Source organism: Artemia sp. Qi Xiang Cuo, chromosome 13, assembly GCF_049724085.1.
Source record: "Artemia sp. Qi Xiang Cuo chromosome 13, ASM4972408v1, whole genome shotgun sequence".
NCBI lineage: Eukaryota > Metazoa > Arthropoda > Branchiopoda > Anostraca > Artemiidae > Artemia > Artemia sp. Qi Xiang Cuo.
Window position 1 is genome coordinate 48,083,953 of NC_142806.1, and position 25,170 is coordinate 48,109,122.

At 36.6% G+C, this 25,170-nt stretch overlaps 1 protein-coding gene across 1 annotated transcript in view; it reads right to left on the reverse strand.

Moving 5' to 3' along the window:
* The window catches only part of LOC148945354 (uncharacterized), a 139,974-nt gene extending 116,965 nt beyond the window's left edge, over positions 1-23,009 (reverse strand). The window contains exon 1 of the mRNA XM_089099018.1: positions 22,955-23,009. The gene's annotated coding sequence lies outside the window, so the exon portion shown is untranslated. The remainder of the gene's footprint in view (positions 1-22,954) is intronic.
* Positions 23,010-25,170: the final 2,161 nt, after the last annotated feature.

Here is a 25,170-nt window from a genome sequence, read left to right on the forward strand (position 1 = left end):
GCCCTCTGGGCATATAATGTTTTTTTAGAATGCATTGCCATAGAAACTTCAAAAAGGGCTCATACGATTGGAAATTGAAATGGCCAGTTTCGTTTTTAATAGTCGAAAGTGAGTGGACGGCAACTAACACCCCTTCCACGCCCACCATTTGCCCAAACATATCCAAGCAAAATTTTTACATAGCAATTTTGCTCCATACAGTTTAAAGTTCAGGAAATTATACCTTTGAACAGGACACTCCCCCCACAGTGTTCAGGGCAAGGGTTAAAAGTTATGCCCTGGGGTCATATAAGGTTTCTATTGAAATTTTCGTCGTGAGAACTTCAAAAATGGCTCATTCGATTGGAAATTCAAAAGGTTAATGCCCTTTTTAATAGTCGAAAGTGATTTGAAGGCAACTAACCCCCCTCTTACGCCCACCTTTTCCCCAAACACATACAATAAAAAATTTTAGATGGCCATTTTATTCAACGTAGTTGAAAGTTTTGGAAATTAGGCCTTTAAGGCTGACAACTCATCCTCCCACAACCCTAAGGGCAAGGGTTGTAAGTTATGCCCTTGGAGCATACAAGGTTTTATAGAAAGCGAATGTTGTGAAAACTTCAAAAACGGCTCATTCAATTGGAAATTGAAAGGGCTAGTGCCCTTTCTAATAGTCGAAAGTGATTGAAGGGCAACTAACCCCCCTCTCACGCCCGCCATTTTCCCAAACACATCCAATCTAAATTTTGAGAAATCCATTTTGCTCAACGTAGTCGAAAGTTCTGGAAATTAGGTCTTTTATGATGATAACCCCATCAGAGTCCTCAGTGCAAGGGTTGTAATTATGCCCTTGGGGCATATAAGGTTTATATAGAAAGTTGTTTTAGAAATTTCAAAAGGGGCTCATTTGATTGGAAATTGAGAGGGCTAGTGCCCTTTTTAATAGTTAAAAGTGATTGGAGAGTAATTAACCCCCCTCTCATGCGCACCATTTCCCCGAATACATTCAATCAAAGTTTTCAAATAAACATTTTGTTCAAAGTAATAGAAAGTTCTGGAAATTATATCTTTAAGGATGATAAACCCCCCAGAGCCCCCTGGGCAAAGGTTGTAAGTTATGCTCTGGGGCATATAAGGTTTAATATAGACAGAGTTGTCGTAAAAACTTCAAAAGGGGCTTATTCAATTGGAAATTGAGAGGGCTAGTGCCCTTTTTAATAGTTAAAAGTGATTGGAGGGTAACTAACCCCCCTCTTGCGCCCACCATTCCCCCACACACATCCAATCAAAATTTTCGGATAGCCATTTTGTTCAACGTAGTAGGAGATTCTGGAAATTAGATCTTTGAGGATGACAACCGCCCCAGCCCTCAGGGTGAGGGTTGCAATTTATACCCTGGGGGCATATAAGGTTTTTATTGAAAGCGTTGTTGTAGAAACTTCAAAAGGGCTTATTTGATTCAATATTGAAATGGCTAGTGCCTTTTTTAATAGTTGAAAGTTATTGGAGAAAGACTAACGCCCCTCTCACGCCCACCATTTTCCCAGACACATCCAATCAAAATTTTGAGATAGCCATTTTGTTTAGCGTAGTTGAAAGTTCTGGATATTAGGTCTTAGAGGATGACAACCACCCTCACAGCCCTAAGGGTAAGGGTTGTAATTTATGCCCAGGGGGAATATAATGGGTTTATAGGAAGTGTTGTCGTAAAACATCAAAAAGGGCTCATTCGATTGAAAATCGAAAGGCCTAGTGCCGTTTTTAATAGTCGAAAGTGATTGGAAGGCTTAGCCGCGTTTTCAGGCTCAGCGGGTTCGAACACGGGTTGTCCTCGTCTAGTTTCAAGTTTCTAGTTTTTCGTCTAGTTTTGTCTAGTTTCAGTGGGTTCGAAGCTTCAACCCCGTGTTTGATGCACTAGATGCACTGCTGCACAACGCTTGATGCGCTAGACGCGAACAACCCGTGTTTAAAGACGGGTTGTTCACGGATCAGCAGGTTCGAACACGGGTTGTTCTCGTCTAGTGAATTAAGCGTTGTGCATCAGTGCATCAAATGTATAAAACATGGGGTTGAAGCTGTGAACCCGCTGAAACAACAAAATTGAAACTAGACGAGCACAACCCGTGTTCGAACCCGCTGAGCCTGAAAACGCGGCTCTTGACATTTTTATAGTAAAGGTCAATGTGGGTATAATGTATTATTTTTCTGTTGCTGTTGTTTAGATCAGGGCACTTTGTAGCGAAGGACTTGTCGTAGGAACTTCGAAAAGGGCTCATTCGATTTAAAATATAAAGGGCTATCCGGCCTTCAAATATTCGAAAGCGATGTGAGTAAAACGAATCCCCCTCCCACGGCCACCCTCCTATTTGATTTAATGTTTAATAACTAATTGCTAGCATAATATTAAATAAAAGCTCACCGTGTTAATGCTAATTCCCAATAAGGCATCTCAGCAGTATCCCAAGAATGACTGAGACTATTATGTTCAATCTTTTGGGGCTGCTTCTGCTCTTAAATTTAACCAAATCAAAATAGCGTAAGTGTATCCAGGCAATTAAAGAAAGTAAACAGATTTTTTGCGAATGGTATCAAGTTTTCCATTTCAGGTCAACTAGAGGAGATATGAAACTAAATTAAACACTTCTATTTGTGTCCAGATTTTTAACAGGGTTTATGTTGTTAAAAATTGCTGAAAATTTTTCTCCAGCATACAAATAGCAGGCCAAACCATAAATTCTTAAAAAACGAAAAGATTTAAAGCATTATTTTCTTTTTCTCTGAAAAGACTATGTCAATATAAAACGAACAGATTAATTAAAAAAACTTTTTCCACAAAATAAGTTTTTCACAGAAAAGTAAAGAACTCCATTAAACAAAAAATGGGCGAAAATAAAATCAAATAATCTACCAAGCGTGAAACTACCACAAATCAGCACCGATAAATAAATGAAACCCAAAACGAACAGAAATTACAATAAATAACCGAGTCAAACTCAAAACAAGCAGAAATTAACATAAGTTGGGCTCAAAACCCCTATGCCTTCCCAAGGCCAGAAAATAATTTGCACTTTACTGAAAAAAATACAAATGAATGTGCATTGTCAATTTAATATGCATATACTGATATTTAGTAATCAAAATGTTAATATTATTTGATTTATTAAAGTTATAAAAGTAAAAACATTTTTATTTTTTTCAACTTCATTCATTTTTCAAACTTCATTCATTTTGCTCATACTTTCATCTAGGATGCGTAAATCATCAGCATAATCTAAGTCCAGGAGACTTTTTCTTCCCCGTTTGATTCCGTGGTCTTCCATTGCCTTTCCTGTACTCCTTAAGACAAAGTCCATCAAAATAATCCATATAAAGGGGGGATAGAACAAAACCCTGCTTAACTCCTGATTTAACACAAAACCAGCTGCTAAACTCATTTCCTACCTTAACCACAGCAGTGCACTCATACATATCACTAATCACTTTAATGTATTTGTCAGATATACCAAACAGGGACAAAACCTTTACTAAAGCTCTTCTATCAACAGAATCGAACGCTTGCTCATAATCTATAAAACTGAGGATCAAAGGTGTTTGACAACTCAGGTACTTCTCAATTATTAACCTAAGAGTGAAAATGCGGTCGACACATCTTCTGCCTTTTCTAAAACTGCACTGTTCTTCTCTTAAAACTTTGTCTACGGCATCTCTCAGTCTAAAAAGTATCATATTACTAAGTAATTTACTACCTACAGAAACCAGACTAATGCCTCGATAATTATCACACTCGCTTTTAACACCTTTCTTATAGAGTGGCTTAATTAAGGTTTTCTTCAAATCCTAAGGTTTTCATATAACTAAATTCTACTTTAAAACTAAATCAAAAGGAATTTTGTTTGCGTTTGCCAATAAGACACTTCAGAAATATATCGATAACGACTGGGGGTATTAAGTTGAAGCTTTTGGGGACACTACTATTACTTCTTCTGTTCTTACATTTTAAATAAATAAATAGATTGTAATTGTATCTATATTGTCAAAAAGCATAGATAGAATCTTTTGGAAATGATACTAAAGTTTTTATTTTTTTCAGGTTAATTTGAGGATGTATAAAATAAAATTAAAAATACTATTTGTGTCAGGATTAAAAATTGTTGAAAAAGTTTCTCCCAACATACAAATAGCAAGCCAAATTATGTATCCTTATAGAAAAAAAATCGAAAAGATGTAAACTTTTTTTCATGAAAACGATTGTCAATAAAAAACAAAGAAAAATTAATCTAAAACCACTTTTTTTACGAAACAAGTTTTTCAAAGAAAAGTAAAGAGTTCCATTAAGCCAAAAATGAGCAAAAATGAAGTCAAGTAATCACCCAAGCGTAAAACTACCACAAATCACTATCAATAAATAAATGAGACTCAAAGTGAACAGAAATTAGAATAAATAGCCGAGTCAAACTCAAAACGAGCAAAAATTACTGATAGTAAGGCTGATAGCCCCTATGCCTTCTCAAGACCAGAAAATAATTTGCGATTTCCTGAAAACGAAATACTCGGTATGTTTAAATGTTTTCACTTTTACTTAAATAAGTAAAAAAAAACTTTTTTTACTCACTTTTTTACCTTTTTTTAATTTTAAGTAATAAATATCAGTATATGTATATTAAACTGACATTCCCCGGTCATTTGGTTTTTTTTTTCTTGTTTTTTTTTTTCCAGTAAAGCCTAAGTTATATTCTGGTCTTGAGAAAGCATGGGGTTTATCAGCTATCAACCCTAGTACTGTTAAGTTTTGCTCGTTTTAAATTTGACTCGGCCATTTATTGTAATTTCTGTTTGTTTTAGTTTCATTTAATTGTTGATAGTGATTTGTGATAGTTTTATGCTTGGAAGATTATTTGACTTTATTTCTGCTCATTTTTGGCTTAATGGAGCTAATTACTTTTCTATGAAAACTTATTCTGTGGAAAAAGTTTTTAAATGGATACAAATATATGACACCGTCATTCAGCCAGGGGGGCTGGCACCTCCCCTTGCCCCCCTTATGGCCGCCCATGATCTTCAATGGAATACACACCAAAAATACTCCAGAGATAAAACTACTACAGATGCAACTATTTTGCATCTGACTTGAAAACTGGAAGACTCTATGATCAATAAATCAAAAGCATAACTTAGAAATTATGCTTGGAAGCTATTGTCTTTGGTAGTCTTATCTTTCATTTTTATGAGACATCTTGCATCACCCCTTTTTCCTTCAGCCCCAGAGAGCATTTCATAATTGTGAAAACTAAACTAGGCAACACGAATAGGTTAATATACACAAATCTCTTTGATTTATTTTTTTCTGAGATACTACCAATTATTTCACATCTGTTCTCCAGGTTTGAATATTATATTTACTAAAATAGTTTACTTCTAAGCTATGAATAAGTCAATGCAGAAATAGGAAGGTAAACTTCAGGCATGTATCCAAGCTCAGAGCAGTGGCAAACTATGTGCAAATTAGAAGAAACACTAGTTCTGCTTATAGTAAGGAGCCATAATCCTTCAATTTATTATTTTTCCTAGAGCCACTTCATATGGAAGAGGTGGTTGTAAAAAAAAAAAAAACTCTGAAGGGGGCTCATTAAGCAGCTCCCCTCCATAGCCCTCATTTGCTACCCAGCCCCAACAGCCTCTAAAGACATCCAATCAAAATTTTAAGATAACCATCTTGTTCAAAGTAGTCAAAAGGTTCAATAACATGCCTCCAGGGACATACACAACCCCCATAGAGGCCCTAGGGCAAGGGCTGTGTAATAATGCACATTGTAGCTGTTTAAACATGAAGGGGGCATAGAGCTAAATCAAAAGACACTATGTGCATCAAAGTTGTCAAAAGAACATATCTGCAATATCTCAAGAATGATTAAGGGCATTAAGTCAAAACTTTCAGGGAATGTTAAACCAACTTGGAAGACACTAGTCTATGTTTATTCACATTTTTAAAATGTTGTATCTATAGTCTCTCAGGAACAGCTGAAGGTAGTAGGTATAAAACCCTATACAGAGTATGCTCAATAGGATTTTGAACTAGACCAAAAGACACTATGTGCATCAAAGTTGACAAAAGGCTATGTCTACAATTTCTCAGGAGCATCCAAGGGCAGAAAATTTTCTAAAAATACTGAACTAAATCAAAAGATGCTATTTGCTATGAGTTTGTCAAAAGGACACGCTTGCAATGTCTCAGGTACAAGAATAGAATATAATTTTATTTTAAAAATTACTATCCCAGCATGACCGCCGAATTTGAATTTTACAACTAAGAGTGTTAAGTTGAAGCTTTCAAGGAATGTTCAGGGGATGTTTGCAAAGTTTTGGCAAGCTCCAAGCTTTTGCTTCAAAAAAAAAACTACACACCTACAAGCAAGCTAAGCAAAGCAAACATATAAAGTAAACAGTAAGGCAATCACAATAAGCACTGCATAAACAAGACCATACTGAATATGTTGCATCTTCCTTTTTATAGAATTATTGAGTTCCTTCACAGGTTAGTGCAATCATGATTTGTCCAGATCTGGTTGTTCTGACATCTTTAGGTTTACAAAGTACAGTACACTCATCACTTTCTACATCTGCTTTCTTATTATTCATGAAAGTTGAAAACCTTTCCTAGTTTGTAGCATCTATGTTACTGCTGGTCTTTAGAGGAAAGGTTCTGATTTTTCTCTGACCCTGAAGACAGCTGTGGTATCTGGACTTCTACAGGCATATTGGGTAACGGTTACATTAACAGACTATTCAGGTAGCTAAGAAATAAACTTACCTCTATAGTCAGAATTGAATACTGAATCCAAACTTAACATATATTTGCATTGGAATGAACTTTACTACCACCCTATATATACCAATTCTGGGTATATATTTGCAAATTAGGGGGGGGGGGGTTGGTGGTAAAGTTCAAACTCGCCGCTAAAGTCAGAATTACATCCTGAATCCAAATTTAACATTCATTTGCATCAAAAATGAGCGTTACCCCTACCTATCCCCCCCTTGTGTGCAAATATATACCCTGAATCGGTATATATAGGGGTGAAGATATAGTTCACTTCCAATGCAACCGAATGTTAAATTTGGATTCAGGCTGCAATTCTGACTACAGAGGTAAGTTTATTTTTTAACTATCTGATTAGTGTGTTAATATAAACATTACCCAACATATTTTGTTGTTGCTGCCACTATCATGTGCTATTGTGGCATGTTTGGGAGGTTTCAGAGCTTTATCATTCAAAGATATACTTGGCAAGTAGGAATTAAGCTGTTGTTCAAATCTTTTCTGAAAAAAAAACGACTGTTGCATTGATAGGTTTGTCAATTATCTGATTTCACTATAAATGACCAAGGAAATGGTTCATGTTGCTTCAAAATGGTCCCTTTTAGCCTGTGTGAGGTTTTGTCTAGTTTGAAGCAAATCATTTCTCCAGGTGAAAGATTTTCCAACTGTCTAGAAGATCTTTTACACCAATTGGCTTGGTGCTGTTGAGATCTTTCTTGAGCATGCCTGAAGAGTTTGTGCTCCACTGTTTTTGGAATTAGTTTCTCCTTCTGTGTTGGCACCAAAGATCAAAGTTTGTAACTCATGAATAGTTTGGCTGGTGATACTAGACCATCAATGGGAGCGTTTTTGTACTCTTTAAAAGCTAAGTATGGATATATCTTGTGTTCAAGTGCCTTGGTGATCAGTCGCTCAACAATCTGGACTGATTTATCACTTAGTCTATTTGACTGAGGATAGTGTAAAATAGATGTAAAATGCTGGATATCCCAATCTTTGGTGAACTTCTGAAATTCCTTGGATGGGAACAGAAGGCTGTAGTCTGATGTTAGGGTTAGTGGGACACCATGTATAGAAAACTGCATTTTTAGTTTTGTTATCACCATTTGAGAAGAAGAAGTGGGCAAGAAATCAATTTCAATGGATCAGCCTATAATAGTCAACTGTAACAAGGTAATCTTGACCTTGAAATTTAAACGGGTCTGCTGCCACCTGTTCATAGGGAAAAGAAGGTATTGTGAATAAAATAAATAGTTGTTTTGCCTGGTTGGATTGATATTTCATACATGCCTTAGCTGAATATCATTTTTTCTATGTCCTTAGCAATTTTTGGCTAAAATATGACTGTTCAGGCTGGCTCTTACATCTTTACAATACCAAGACAGGAGTTATGCAACTGCTTGAGAGCTTCACCCCTTAGGTTCCTGGGAATAATTATCTAATCACCTTTGAGCAATACCCCATTAGTGTATACTATTTTATCTTGCCAATTCCAATATGACACGAATACTAATGAGCTGTCCCTCAAACAGTCTGGCCAACCTCAAGTGACAATATCTGTCAAGACTTGTGTCTCCTGGTCTCTCTTTTGGTTTCTTTTTGTATGTCATTTAGTTTACTTTCTTTGATAGACATTGATCTAAAGAAGGCAATCACTGCATGACCAGATTCTATTTTAGCTTCGTCATTTGTTTGAGTCAAATGTAGCCTGAACAGTGCATCTTCTACTAGAACCTCTGACCAAGGATGGTACAACACACAGGTATCACATTTATGAATAACATCATTATTCTTTATAGAAGAAGTGATGATTTGGTAGTTAGTTTCTTTAAGATTATTTTCTTTCAAAACTAAGCAATTTCTCACAAGTTTTGTCATCTTTTACATCAAAAGCCAATCTATCACAAATCATTTCATCTGTACATATACTAATCTTCCCTAGTCTTTTGCAATCACTTTTAGATCAGTCACATACTGTTCTACAGACTCTGGTTCTTGGTTCCTTTTATGGAATCTGAATCTGCTGACTACTGGGTTTGCTGATGGTTCAACATGTTCACTGAAAATGTCCAGATATACTTTCACTCCATTTTACTGGCTTTATGATAGTGTCCAAGTACTGTATATAAACAATCTTTGTCCCCAAATCAGAAGACAGCATCACTGCACTCTTTCTGTTTTACCACTCAATGGGCCTTTAAACATCAGCCTATAATGGGTTCTGAATCTTTTCTATGGTGCTTTGAGATTTAATATATTACAGTCCAGTGCTGGATGTGGTGTGCTCTTGATGGTAGTTGACTACTTCTGACACCATGCAATGTTCTGGCAAGCTTCAAATTTTTACTAAAAAAAAAACTAAGCACCTAGTAAAATAATTTAGCTAGGCAAAACAAATATATAAAGCACATGGTAAGGCAATCACAATAAGCACTGCATAATAAACAACATATATACAACATAGTCCGGGGCCCTTCATACATTGGCAATGCTATGAAAATCAAAAAGGTGCAGAGACATGCCATCAAACAACTCCCTGGCCTAAAAGAAATGTCATTTGAAGAGCGCCTCAAACAAATGAAGCTACCAAGCCTAAACTATAGAAGAAAAAGAGGGGACCTGATCCAGATTCTCAAATTGAGAAAGGATCTAGATAGGACCAAGTTCAAACAATTCTTCTGTAGTCAGACTAATGTCTATACTAGGGGTCATTCTGCAAAAATCCAGAAACAAACAGCATCAACTAGACAGAGATCTTCTTTCTGATCAGCTAGAGCAGTTAAAGACTTGAACTTGTTACCTGAAGAAGTAGTGTTGGCCCCAACTCTAAACAGCTTCAAAAACCGTCCTGACAAGCATCTACAGAAAGACAGTGTTCATTCATAATACATAACATACAAAAGTGATTTGACTTTGTGCATTAGGTGCACTATGTTAATCCAGGATGAGAGAGTGCCATAACAGGATATGATACTCTAGTAAGAGGCACTGTTCCTGTAAGTTATCCTGTAAGTTAATGATAGGGCTCTGGGAAATTTGATGCATCCCATTGTGAGCCATTGTTTAGTCACCCAGTCCTTGTTGAGATTTGAAGCTGTTGATGGTTGTTAATCCCATTGTCATCTAGCTTAGACTGTTCCACAGACTTATCATGTGGTTGCAGAAGAAATAGTTTCATTTCTTGTCATGGCATGCTTGCAGAACAGCTTTTCTGAATGACCTCTGGTGCTTAATGACCCAGCTGGCTCAAATATGTCTTTGTTGTCAGACTGGAGCAGCTTGCAGGTCATTATCATGTCACCTCTTTGTTGATGGTATGTTAGAGTTGGCAGCTTAAGGCTCTGCAATCAGTCTGCATGCTCTTTATCTTTGAGGCCATTTATACATTTTGTTGCCCATCTTTAAACAGATTTAAGAGCCATCTTGTCTGTTTTATTAATTGGTGTGGCAACACACATTCCAAACTCTAATCTTGGTCTCACCAAGCTCTTGAGGGGTTTAGTAAATATTGCTGAGGATCTACTGGTGATTGTGCACTTGATGATACCAAGAGTTTGCTTAGCCCCTGCTACTGCAGCTTGGGCGTGGCAGTTGAATTTAAGGCCTTTGTCTACAACAACCCCCAAAGCTCTTTCTGAGGTACTTTTGGAAATTGGCTGTCTCACACCAGCATTTGATGACATTGAGTATTGCCATTGTGGGTTATTTCTTCAAAAATGGAGAACCTTGCTCTTTTCAATATTAAACTCAAGCCTCCATATTTTGGCCATTTTGCAAAAGCTCTCTAGATCTGACTGTATTGAGGCCAAACCCTGCTGTGCATCAACATGACCAATAAGTATCACATCATCAGCATACAGGCTAAGTTTATTTTTAACATTTCTTGGAGTGTTGTTAATGTAGATATTGAAGAGTGTAGGCCCCAAAACAGTTCCTTTAGATACCCCATTTAAGACCTCTGTTATTCCAGAATAGTAAGCTGTACCACCTTCACCATAAATTCTGACCCACTGCTTTCTTCCCTTCAAGAATTAATTCAAAAAAAAACTTTCCAAAAAATAAGTTTTTCAAAGAAAAGTAAATGCCATTTTAAACTTAAGTTCAACAGATGCAAATAACTTTTAAAATTCAAACTTAAAACGACCAGAAATTACTATTAAAGAATAAATGAAACCCAAAACGAACAGAAATTGAATAAACAATCATAGCAAAAACATACAACAAGTAATAATATAAATGAATAAATATATCTTAAAGCGAGTAATGCTTAGATTGAATATGAAAATCAAGCTTAAAACGAAAAAAATATATTCCTATTGAAGTATAAATGAAATTTAAAACAAACAGAAATTGAATAAACAATCAATGCAAACAAACATACAATAGGTATTAATGTAAATTAATAAATAAATCTTAAAACAAGTGAAACTTAAATTGAACATGAAAATCAAGCTTGAAACAAACAAAAATCACTACAAACAAGAGTTTGGGTATGACCTCCTTCTCTCACTGTAAAAGTCTAAAACCTACTGCGTCATTGGCGCTTTACTCAAAACCAATTTTATTACAAATATTTTCTTTTGCACTTAATATTGAAAATAAACATTAAAATTATAGTAACATTTTGAACTTATGAGCTTTCAGCATTTAATATCATTATGCCTCAAATATTCATTTTAATTTATTAGCTCTTTTTTAAGTTGTTAAAGACGAATATAGTTTCACTACAAACAAATGTTTAGATACTGCCTCCTTTTCTAACTGTAAATATAAACCAAAAGCCTACTGCGTCACTGGCGCTTAACTGAAAACAAATTATATTACAAATATTTTCTTTTCCAGTTTTTACAGTATTGAAAACAAAAATACAATTACAGTGAGATAAATTTTTGAACTGATGGATCTTTCAACAATTAATATCATTATGCATCAAATATTCAGTTTGATGTTGTTTATACTTTCCAAGACTGTTAAAGACCCATATAGTTTTCACTAAAGCGCCAATGACGCAGTAGGTTTTAGACTTTTACAGAGAGAGGAGGTCATACCCAAACTTTTGTTTGTAGTGATTTTTGTTTGCTTCAAGCTTGATTTGCATGTTCAATTTAAGTTTCACTCGTTTTAAAATTTATTTATTAATTTACATTAATATCTATTGTATGTTTGTTTGCATTGATTGTTTATTTAATTTCGTTTTAAGTTTTATTTATACTTCAATGGCAGAATATTTTGTTCATTTTAAGCTTGATTTTCAAATTCAATCTAAGCATTACTCGGTTTAAGATCTATTTATTCATTTATATTATTACTTGTTGTATGTTTGTGCTATGATTGTTTATTTAATTTCTGTTCGTTTTGGGTTTCATTTATTCTTTAATAGTAGCTTCTGGTCGTGTTGAGTTTGAATTTTAAAAGGTATTTGTATCTGTTGAGCTTAAGTTTAAAATGGCCTTTACTTTTCTTTGAAAAACCTATTCTTTGGAAAGATTTTTTTAATTAATTTTTGTTCGTTTTTTATTGCAAAAAGTTTCAAGTTTTTAAAAATTCCTTATTTAAAAATCAAACTTAAAAAAAAAATCATATATTCATCAAAGTATCAAAACTGGTATCAAACCGACAATATCGAAGTGAAAAAATGGGTTTGTGTCAACCTTGGAGCTTTCATTATCTGAGGATTGAACTATTTTTAACAAAATTCCTATCTCAAAATTTTTATTGGATGGGTTTGGGGAAAAAGGGCATGTGGGGACTAATTAATCTTTGGTCTCTTTTGACTCTTTAAAAGAGAACTAGAACTTTCTATTTTCAATCATATGAGCCCTCTCTGAAGTGCATATGAGCAGCCCTTCTGCAAAAACCATATATATCCCTAGAGTATAACTTTCAACGCCTGTCTCTGGGCACTGGGGATTTGTTACAACTCCAGAGTATCAATGCCTGATTGTTCGACTATTTTTAACAAAATTGTCACCTCAAATTGTTATTGCATGGGTTTATCCATCTGTCAGAAACGAAATAAGGTTTGGCGTGAATGTTTTTCATTGACTACTTTTTCATTATTTTCTGAACAGATTGTCATAGGTCAATGCTCTACATTTGTATTGATCCACTGATTTTAAATAACTTATTTTTTTCAAATGATTAATTAGTTATGAAATGAATTATATTACACATATTATGTTTGTACAACATGTGTCGACCCCGGAGTTTTTGTTATCTGACCCTTGATTTTTTTTTTAACAAAATGGCTACCTCAAAAGTTTTATCTGATATATTTGGGGGGAAAAGGGCGTGAGGGAGGGGCTAGTTGCCCTTCGATCACTTTTGACTCTTAAAAACTGAACTAGAACTTTCAATTTCCAATCAAATGAGCCCTCTCTGAAGTTTATACAAGAATTCCTTACAAAACAGCTATATATAACACCCCCCCCCCCCCGATATATCTTATGATTAATTAGTATAGATAATTATTATAACTAATTATTAATTAGTTACAAAACGAATTATATTACAAATATTATGTTTGTACAACATGTGTTGACCCCAGAGTTTTTGCTATCTGACCTTTGAACTTTTTTTTTTAACAAAATGGATACCTCAAAATTTTTATCTGATGTATTTTGTGGAAAAAGGGCGTGGGGGGTTAGTTGCCCTTTGATCACTTTTGACTCTTAAAAGCTGGACTAGAACTTCCAATTTCCAATCAAATGAGCCCTCTCTGAAGTTTAAACGAGAATCCCTTCCTGCCCCTGGGCCCTGGGGTGTTTTGTTGACACCAGAGTTTTGTTATTTAACCTTGCAACTATTTTTAACAAAATGGTATTTTTAACCCTTGCATATAAACCACCTCTTGGGGGAAAATAATAAAAAAATATTGAAGCTATATAAGATTTTTTCATTCATTTATGTTTGCACTGGTTATCTTTGTTTGTAAGATAGCCTAGTTAATTTTAATTTCTGTTTGTTTGGGGTTTTGTTTATTCTTTAACAGTAATTTCTGGTCTTTTTGAGTTTTAACTATAACAGGAATTAATTTCTGTTGGTCCTGAGTTCAATGTGCCTATTTACTGTTCTTATGAAGCATGTTTTCATGTAAGGTTTTTTTTAATTGATAATGAGAAAAGATTGAAACTATACGGCCTTTGCTATAGACAACTTAATTATATACCTCTTATAAATCAAGCGTGCTTTTTTTACGCAGCAATGAATGGATTGAAAAAACAGCTTCCAAAGACAGTAGTTAGGCTATTTCATTTGTTGATGCAGAAAGAACAGGATCGTTTTGATTAGACCATTTTTCGGATTTTTTTGCCATATAATTTAGCATTTATCGCAAAGTATGTATTTTAACCTTATTTCAAGTATGGCTGTAATTTTAAGTATTTTAGCATTTTCAGTTTGAGAGAATTTCTGGGAGTAATTGGATAGAAAATTCTTTACCTTGTTCTTATTAGTGTATTTTAATGTGTCTTAACGTCCCTTCAAAATTTCTTGAAGCTTTTAACTTTCTTCCCATACAAAACTTTATCTTATTAAAGTCTTTGGGGTGGGGGCAGTGTAGTTAGCATAGAGAAGAAAACTTTAGCGTAAACAGTAGGAGAGGGGGGCGGGTGAGGTCTTTGAACTATTTGGACAAAATCTATCTCAAAGTTCTTATCGGATGGGTTTGAGGAAAAAAGAGCGTGGAAGGGGGGGGGGCTAGGTGCTCACCAATCTCTTTTGACTATTAAAAAGTGAACTAGAACTTTCAATTTCCAATCAAATGATCTTTGTTTGAAGTTTGTACGAGCATCCCTTCTATGAGACGCATATATGTGCCCTGGGCATAACTTACAACGCCTGCCCCTGGTGGGTTATGTCAACACCAGAATTTTTGTTATATGATCTTTGAACTATTTTTAACAAAATAGCTATCTTAAAATTTTTATTGGATGCATTTGGGAAAAAACAGTTTAGGGGGGGAGCTGGTTACCCTCCAATATCTTTGACGCTTAAAAATATGAACTAGAACTTTCAATTTCCAATCAAATGAGCCCTCTTTGAAGTTTATACAAGCATTCCTTCCATAAGAACCATATATGCCCCAGGGCATAACTTAATAACCCTTGCCCCTGAAGACTGTGGGGGGAGTGTCCTGCTCAAACATACAATTTCCAGAGCTTTCAACTATGTCAAACAAAATGGCTATATCAAAATTTTGATTGGATGTGTTTGGGGAAATGGTGGGTGTGGAAGGGGTGTCAGTTGCCTTAGAATCACTTTTGACTATTAAAAGGGAACTAGTCATTTAAATTTCTTATTGAATGAGCCCTTTCTGAAATTTCTATGACAATGTTGTCTATACAAAACCTTGTATGCCCCCAGGGCATAACCTGCAACCCTTGCCCTGAGGGCTGTGGGGGAGTTTTAATCCTCAAAGACCTAATTTCCAGAACTTAAAACTACATTTAATAAAATGACTGTCTCAAAATTTTGATTGGATATGTTTGGGGAAAAGGTGGGTGTGAAAAGGGGGTTAGTTGTCCTCAAATGTTAGTTGTCCTCAAATGATGGGCGTGGGGGGGCTAGTTGCCCTCCAATCACTTTTGACTATTCAAAAGGGTACTAGCCCCTTGAATTTCCAATCAAATGAGCCTTTTTTGAAGTTTCTACAACAATGCCTTCTATAAAAACCTTATATACCCCTAGGGTATAACTTAAAACCCTTGCTTTGAGGTTTGTGAGGGAGTTTCCTCCTCAAAAACATGTTTTCTATCTGGAAATCAACTGCACTGAACAAAATGGCTATCTCAAAATTTTGATTGGATGTGTTTGGGGGAATGATGGGCATGGGATGGGGGGGCTAGTTGGCCTCCAATCATTTTCAACTATTAAAATGGGCACTAGCCCTTTGAATTTCAAATCAAATGAGCCTTTTTTGAAGTTTCTACAACAACACCTTCTATAAAAAACAGTATATGGCCCCAGGGTATAACTTAAAACCCTTGCCCTGAGGGTTGTGGGGGAGTGTCCTACTCAAAAACATATTTTGTATCTGGAAATCAACTATGCTGAACAAAATTGTTATCTCAAAACTTTGATTGGATGTGTTTGGGGAAATGATGGGCGTGGGGGAGGGGATAGTTACCCTCCAATCACTTTCAACTATTAAAAAAGGCACTAGCCCTTTGAATTTCCAATTGAATGAGCCTGTTTTGAAGTTGCTACAACAATGCCTTCTATAAAAACCTTATATGCCCCCCAGGGCATAACTTAAAACCCTTGCCCTGAGGGTTGTGGGGGAGTGTCCTCCTCAAAAATATATTTTCTATCAGGAAATCAACTACACTGAACAAAATGGCTATTTCAAAATTTTTATTGGATATTTTGGGGGAAATGATGGGCGTGGGGAGGGGGTAGTTGCCTCCAATTACTTTCGACTAATATAAATGGCACTAGCACTTTGAGTTTCCAATTGAATTAGCCTGTTTTGAAGTTGCTACAAAAATGCAATCTTTAAAAGCCTTATATGCCCTCAGGGCATAACTTAAAATCCTTGATCTGAAGGTTGTAGGGGAGTGTCCTCCCTTTAAAAATATATTTTCTATCTGGAAATCAACTACACGGAACAAAATAGCTATCTCAAAATTTTGATTGGATGTTTTTGGGGGAATGCTGGGCATGGGGGGGGCTAGTTGCCCTCCAATCACTTTTGAACATTAAAAACGGCAATCAAATGAGCCACCTTTGAGGTTTCTACACAACCCCTTCCATATGAAGTGCCTCTGGGGAAAAATTAATAATAATAATAATAAATAATAAAACATTGGAGCCGTATGGCCTTTACTATAGGCAAAGCTATAGCATTGCCTCTGAAAAGACATTATCCAGTCCACCACACCCTCTTCAGTTTCCATTGGAGCCTTCAATGACAGACTGCAGCAAAGTCTAGCAGAACCATATCCACTAGGAGAATTGGTCAAGGAGCTCAGTCATGTGATTGTATGATTCAATCAGGTTTGTTTCAGCTGATCTACCTGGTAATAACCCATGTTGTTGTTTTGATAGATGCTTATTTGTGGCCAATTATTTAGGAACAGCAGCATTTAAAATACCTTCTAGGATTTTCCCAACAGCAGAGGTGATACTGATTGGCTGATAATTGGCAAGTTTTGTGTATTGGTGAGATATGGGCAACTTTCTAGCCAAATGGTATGACTTTGGAACCAAAAGACTTTTGGAAGAGCTTTGAGAGAGACAGCACTAATTGGGCATCAGCTTCCCTTAAGAGTTCCCTCATCTGGTTGAACAGATTTATTTGGATTAAGCTGTTAAAGCAGAGATTCCAGCTCAGCCTTATCCACTATTATTGGAGACACTTGGCAGTTAATTATGTAGTATGGTGGGGTTAGGGACGGGGGCAGTGTCTGGGGATGCAAATACTGACTAAACTGGTGATTCAAGGCATCAGCAATTTTTGGGGGTAGTTTGACTGAATTCCATTACAAACCAGCTCTGTAGTCATGCATACTACCAGGCTAATGTGCAGAGGCATATTTCCAGAACTTCTTGGGGTTAATTTTAAAGGTGTCCTAAAACCAATGATGCCTCTCGCGCCGTTGAGGCTGCAAGTCATTCTATCCTAGTTTAACTTTTTCAGTGCCTTGAAATACTCCTCCCTTTGCGATGAAAGTGGTATTAATAAAAACTGTATTAATAGTGCTATTCTTTGTGACTGAGGCTGCTGCTGAAAACTGGATTGATCAATGCAAAAAAGGTACTTTCATTTCTTTTGCTGTTTTGGCGCCATCTGTCATAGCCACACTCGTCACACTAAGAATTTATAAAAATATAGATGACATTCCCTTCGTTCACAAGCGAACAAGAAGAGGACGCAGAGGTGGCAGAAAGAAATTTAAGATTGACGTGTTAGTCACCTACGGACGATTGGCCAGCCAAAAGCCTAAGCGTGAGAGGTGTTTAGTCTCAATCCCGCGCGTGAGCCTACCGCCCAGGCTGATCCCTGACAACAATGATCCTACCAATGATTTCGGGTCTGATTGTCCTCCAGTATTATCGCCGCAGGTTCTCTCTTGTAAACACCAACTTCCCAACTTCCTTCTGAGCAACGTCCGCTCACTAACGAATAAAGTAGATGAGTTAGATGTCATTCTATGTCAGAATAATATCCATATCGCCGCAATTACCGAAACATGGCAGCTCAACGAAACAAGTGGAAGGATGGCTGGTTACAAGGTTTTCTTGAACACTAGAACAGACAGGATTGGCGGAGGTGTTGCCCTGTATGTATGCAATGATATCCCCTGTAAATATTTAGATAACTTCAATGACCCTAACCATGAAGCGATCTGGGCATTATGCAAGCCAAAACATTTACCACGAGATGTCTCTTGCATCATTATTGCAAGTATCTACTATCCTGAAAGTGCCAAGAACAGACGGCTGTTGGTATCCTACCGTCAGTCTACGTTAGACACATTACATCAGCAGTATAGCTGCCTGGGCTTCATAATAGCTGGTGACTTCAACCAAACAAAGAAACAATGGCTTGCTAATACTCTGGGTATGTCACAAGTGGTCAAGATACCCACCCATGTGACCGGGAGTACCCTTGACCTTATTCTTACAAACCTTGCTCCATATTACAAAGACGTGTTTTCGAACGGGCCATTGGGCAAATCGGACCATCATACTCTGCTGATGAAGGCAAAAAGTGAAATCAGGAAGCTTAAGAAAATAAAAGTACTCCAGAGACCTATTACAAAGTCTGCTATTAATACGTATGGAATGTGGTTTGGTACTCACTGCTTCAGCGAAGTATACAACGAAAGCAATGTCAACAGGAAAGCAGAAATATTTCAGTCCCTACTCTGTGAGAAATACTTAGAAGTTTTCCCGGAAAAGCAATTTGTCATGAGCAAATCTGACAAGCCCTGGATCACTCCAAAAATAAAACAGCTGATTCGCGAAAAAACCTCTGTAAGGCAGTCAAGTGGTGACGCAACGTCGTTACGATTATTAAGAAACAAAATCGTTAGCCTTTGTCGCGAGGCAAGAAAGTCTTTCGGAAAATCCCTTTTGGACCCTGAAATAAAAAAGGATCCCCGTAAATGGCACCGTCTAGTGAGGCAGATTGCTGGAAAAACAGTATCATCCAGTATCCGTATTCTGAACGATGATGGGTCACTCGTGAGTGCAAATGACGTCAACAATTACTTTACTGACATTTGTACATCCTTTCCTGCCCCAACTAACACTGAAATAGAGAATCTACTGTCAATATGCCCTGACGAAGGTGAAATCGAAATAGTTGAGTATCAAGTTTTCAATGAGCTGAACAAGTTGTGTCCATCCAGTAGCTCTTTTCCTGAAGAGCTACCTATAAGGTTAATACGAGAGTTCTCTCTTTTCCTCGCCAAGCCATTTGGACACATCATCAGCGAATGTTTCGCCCAGTCAACTTTCCCGTCGTGCTGGAAACGCGCATTTGTGCGTGTTATACCGAAGACTAAAACACCCAAATCTTGCAACGACTTACGACCGATATCAATCACATCTACCTTTGCAAAAGTCACCGAGTCATTCATCCTGTGTGAATTGCTCAAGCAAACGTGGGAAAACATAGACCATTACCAGTATGGCGGCCTCAAAGGTTGCAATACCTTGATATACCTCGTGCGCCTAGTTGACATTATCTTTAAGTGGCTTGACAAGGGCAGTACCTTCATCGACCTAGCTCTCGCCGATTTCAGGAAGGCATTTGACCTGATTTGTCATCTTACAGCAGCAAAAAATATGCGAGCAATGGGCGCAAAGAAGCGGTCTCTTGCATTAGTGATGAGCTTCCTTCAGGACAGAATGCAGTGTGTATTTCCATTGTTTGAAGGTGACTTGATCTCATACTGGTCTAAACTTACCTGTGGAGCCCCTCAGGGTACAAGACTTGCTGGTTTCATATTTATCTCCCTCATCAACTTCCTCCTTCAGAATTTCGAAGAGCGACTCAAATTCGTCGACGATTTATCATTTGTCCTCAAATACCTTGTGAGAGAAGGTGTAATCGAACGTCAGTTCAGCGAGTCCCTTCTGGCATCCTTCTCTGAGGACTGTGAACGTTACAAGTTGACACTGAATGCAGATAAATCAATGATCCTCAGGTTTTGCCCCTTAAAACGTGATCTGGAATTCCCGCAAGTCCCTTTCCCTATTGTTCCATCTGCAAAGATCCTCGGAGTCACATTATCGATGGACTGCACATTCACCGAACACGTGGAGAAGGTTATTAAGGCTGGCAATGCATCACTTCAGACCCTAGTCCTGATGCGCAGGTTTGGCTGCGACACTCAAAGCCTAAAAATGCCTATATTACGTATGTGAGACCTCTACTCGAATATGCCGTCGCTGTCTGGGGACCTTTTGTCCAGAGCACCCACTACCTTTGCGATGACCTTGAATCTTTGCAGAAACGAGCTGTTAACATAATCATTGGTAACAGAAGTGATGACTACAACAAACTCTTGCAAGAACTGAACCTTGAATCTCTCAGCTACAGACGATTATCACTGATCATGTCCCTCGGCAAGTCACTGCTATCTTCGCCCCATCACAGACTGATCCTCCCACCTGATGCTCCTGTTAACCAAAGAACCAGATCCCAGTCGAAGCTACAACCCCCTGTCTGCAGGACCAACCGCTACAAAAACACGTTTGTCCCCTTTTTCGTTGAAGCATACAACAAGACTTAGTGTTTTTTGAATTCATGTGTTAGTGTTTTTATAGTGTTCTTTGTATTTTTTTTTTTTTTCTTCTCATATTGTTGTAAAGACGACATAAATTAGCCATGGCTACGCTGTTTGATCTTAATAAACCTATGTCTATGTCTATGTAATTCTCTGGACAGGGTGTGAACTTTGTTCCTTTGAACTTAACTAGGTAGTCAGCTCTATGGGGGTTCTGGTTTATCAGCTTTGACAGTTTCTTCTTCTTGTCCCTTGTAATTTTCATTTTTCTGGTCATAAAGGGAAGAGTTCTCTGCTTGTGTCTCCACATGATAGCTTGATTTCTATTGATTGTGTGCAGCAACACATTTTCCCTTTTCTCCCAGGTGTCTTAGCCATTGCCAGCATAAACACTATGTAGATGATGCAGAATTTTCTGGGTGTACATCATTACTATTATCAGTTGTAAACACTGTACTGTGAAAATCACTATCATTTAACTGACTATTTACACTGTTTACTTTGAATGGTATTTCACCTAATATTCCATTGCAGTTGGTGGGGCTGCACAAGCCTGATCATTTTTTGGAACTAAAGTGCTCCTGCAGATAACCAAATCACGTTTTCCCCTGTGCACACTTGACCTGCAACTTTTCATAGAGCTTTGCTCTTTTGTCATGGTTGGTCTTGGAGACATTGCTCTGGAACTTAATTGTACCTGACCCTTTTCTTTCATAAGACTTTTGCAGGATCTGTTTCTTACTTTTGAGTTGAAACTTTCTGAGAATAGTTGAAGTAATTCAAAAGACATTAGCCCATGTTTGTACAGGTTGTCCATAGGGTGTATCAGCAATATCTCAGGAACAGCTGGCTTATGAGTACTAAGATGTAGCTTTTAAACAATGTTGAGAGGGATATTAAACTAAATATTAAAAAAAATATCAGGGCTATGTACATCTTTATCTTCAATATCTCAGGACCAGCTAAGGGTATTAAGTTGAAACTGTCAGGGAGTGTTGAATTTAATAAGAAACAGGTTTTTTAACAGAAAAAGGAAGATGTTCAAATATTAATGCACAAATAATACTCTTGTCAAAAGAAAGTTAAGAAAACAGTTCTTAACTTACTTCATAATAGGCCTATGAACAAAAATTGTAGTTAATACATTTTGAAGCCAATTCTACTATACTTTATCCCAACCTGCCCTAATGTGTAAATACAGGCTATAGCCCAAATTAGCCTTGGCTAATTCAAAGATTTGTATATATATACACTGTCAAATTAGCCATCTGGTGGTATCCCTTTTTTATGCTTTTTCATCATTCATATAAAATACTTTTGGGGCCCAAAGGTATTTCATGGTAAATTTGCAGTGGGCCATATCATTTAGCTAGGATGAAAGCAAAAACATCATTTGATACTTCTTTTATGCTTTTTAATTATTCATATAGGCTAGCCTAAAATACCTTTGGGGCCCCTTTAAGGGCTCAAGATGCAATTAGCCCCAAAAGAAATTCTTGAATTATGAAATAGCATAAAAAGGCATCAAATGATGTTTTCATCTTAGCTAAATTATATGGTCCACTACAAATTTACCAAATGTCCTAACTAGCCTACAATTTTTCTGCATAGCCTATAATGAAGTAAAATTTTCCTTCTTAGCATATTTCCTTCTCAAGAGCTCTAATTGTACTTTAATAACCAATATTTGATCCTGGGTGCTGAATTATGTTGGACCTAGGCTAGCTTAAAACTTTGGTAAATATCTACCAACTAACATTATTGAATTACGCATAAAGTGAATATACCACTCGATGCCTTTTTTATGCTGGTTACAAAAATAATAGTCATTTATATTAAAAATTAATTTCCGTCCCCTTCCCTATATATGACACTTCAATGTATATATTTCTACACAAGGGGGGGGGGAAAATTTTGTTTGTGTTGTAAATGGGCGGTAAGTTTAAACTTTACCCCAACCCCACCCCCCTAATGTAGAAATATATAGGCTACCCTGAATTGGCATATATAGGGGGGGGGGGCTGAAATTGATTTACAATAGAAATGATTATTATATTCGTAATCAGCATAAAAAAAGGCATCGAATGGTGTATTCACTTTAGGCGTAAGTCAATAATATGATTGGTAGAAAGTTACCAAAACTTTCAGTGACAATTCCTTTTTACCTTTTAATAGAGCAATATAAAAGGATGTGTCAATGCTTTAATTGGTAGCATACCAGAGCCTGAATACACCATTGCTTTCTTATTTTAGAGTTGGTGAATAAGCTTATTTTATTCCCTTTTCAAATATTTTTCTTTTGGGTGAAATTTAAGTACATTTGACAATGTGGGCTAGAACAGTATTAGTGCTTTCACCCTACTGCAGGCTATACCTGAATGTGATTAAGCTATCAATTACGAAAAAATCGGCTTACTGTCTTGGCATAGTTAGATTGCCTACCTGGTCAGTGGCTTAGGAACCTTCTTTTTCACAAGCTTTATAAATTTAAATATTTGCTTGAAGTGTCCACTGTTGCAAAAATCAAATCAAACGGAATTACCGAATGCAGGGCTAGTTAAAAATAATATAAAATTCTATGGCATCAACTTTCTAGATTTTGCAAATGATGTTGATGCAATTGGTATCAGTGTTTGGCTGAATAATACAAAAAGCTACATAATAAGCTTTTATAACCCTAATGGTCAAACTACAGATGCCATGGATTTCTTTAAATATATGAATAATTTTAATATGTTAAAAAATATCATTATTTGTGGAGATTTCAATGCCCACAGCCTTTTGTGGGGGAATAAACCAGCAGATAAAGCTGGTAAATTGATTGAGCCTATGACTTCAAACAATAATGAATTAACTGTTGCTACCCCTCCAAACCTGAATACTTACTTCAACCCCAAAAGTGGCAGACTCTCCACAATTGACCAACAAATTGTGTCTTTAAATATTTTCAATAAAATTTATATAAATGAAATTGATAGTCTATGTACTGACCACTTTGCTATAGTTTGCTCCCTAAATGAACCTGCTGAAACTTTATCACATACCTCCAAATATATCAACACTAAAGCAAATTGGTCTATGTTCCAAAATAAGCTAAATGATGAAATTACAAGTTTCACCCAAATTTCATGTATTTCTAACACAACAGTTGACACACATGCTGAAGCCTTGACATCTTTACTAATAAATACAGCTAATCATGCTATCCCCAGGAAAACACCTAAGAGAACATTCCCTAAACAAATTCCTAAAGCATGGTGGACAAATGAGTGCCTAAATAAATGGAGAATAAAAAAGTTAGCTAGGACAGAATTCATAAAAAAACCATCACCTACTACATATTTAAAAAAATTACAAGCAGAATCTAATCTAAAAAGGACTACAATAGATGCTAAATATAAATACTGGAATAATTTTGCAAATAGTCTCTCCAGAGAAGCACATGAGCCAAATATACACAAAGTCATAAGCCACATCTGTGGGAAAAAGACTTCCCCCAACCCACTCCTGTATGAGCTTATACATAATAATACCCATTATGACAACGATAATGAAAAGGCTAACCTATTTGCAACTCTTTTTGTTGATAAGCTAACATCAAATAATCAAAGCAAACTGTCCCCAATTCCTTTGAACCCAAGTTACCAACCACGCCCAGGATCCGAGTACATAACTAATCCATTTTCAATCCAGGAATTGAATAATGCAATACATCATATTATGACCAAAACTAGCGGAAGCTATGACAATATATACCCTACATGGATAAAGAATCTAACACCTTCATACAAACAAGAACTGCTAAATTGTTATAATCACGCTTGGGCATCTTCTATGTTCCCCAATATATGGAAATGTTCGTCCCTCCTACCAATCCTATAGAAAAATAAACTCAAAGATAACCCAGAGTCTTATAGGCCCATAATGATTACTCCTGTGATGGGGAAAATAATGGAGAAAATGATCTATCACAGACTCCTCTGGTTTGTTGGAAAAAATAATATGATCCCTCACACTCAAACTGGATTCAAGAAACACCACTCCTCAACAGATGCTTTTATTTTGCTAACAAATGCAATAAATGAATCTTTCTCAAAAAATAATGTCCTAGTTGCAGCTTTCCTAGATTTTGAAGGGGCATATGACAATGTGAACCACCAAATCCTTTTAAACAAACTTGCAAACCTTGTAGTACCCCCTAAGCTAGTATCTTCTATTAAATCCTTCATAGAAGTGCGAAGTTTCATCGTTTGTGTTGGTTCAGCCTCTTAACCCCAAAAGACAATAACCAAAGGCCTACCTCAGGGAGCAGTCCTCAGTTGCCTCCTATTTGCCCTATATCTCTGGGACATGAACCTACCCCACACGAATCTACAAAATGCTGATGATCTGGTGCTATGGATATCTGGCAACACCTTTCAGATAGCACAGTCAAATCTGCAAAAGTCACTTTTCCAGTTTGAAAAATTCTCTCAACATTCAGATTTACCCATTGCACCCACCAAGTCAAAAATAATCCAATTTCACCGGAAGCGAAACCATGTTAATGCAAAACTAACTTTAAATAAAACACCTATTCCCGAAGATAATCATATTAATTACTTAGGTCTCATGCTTGACCAAAAACTTAAT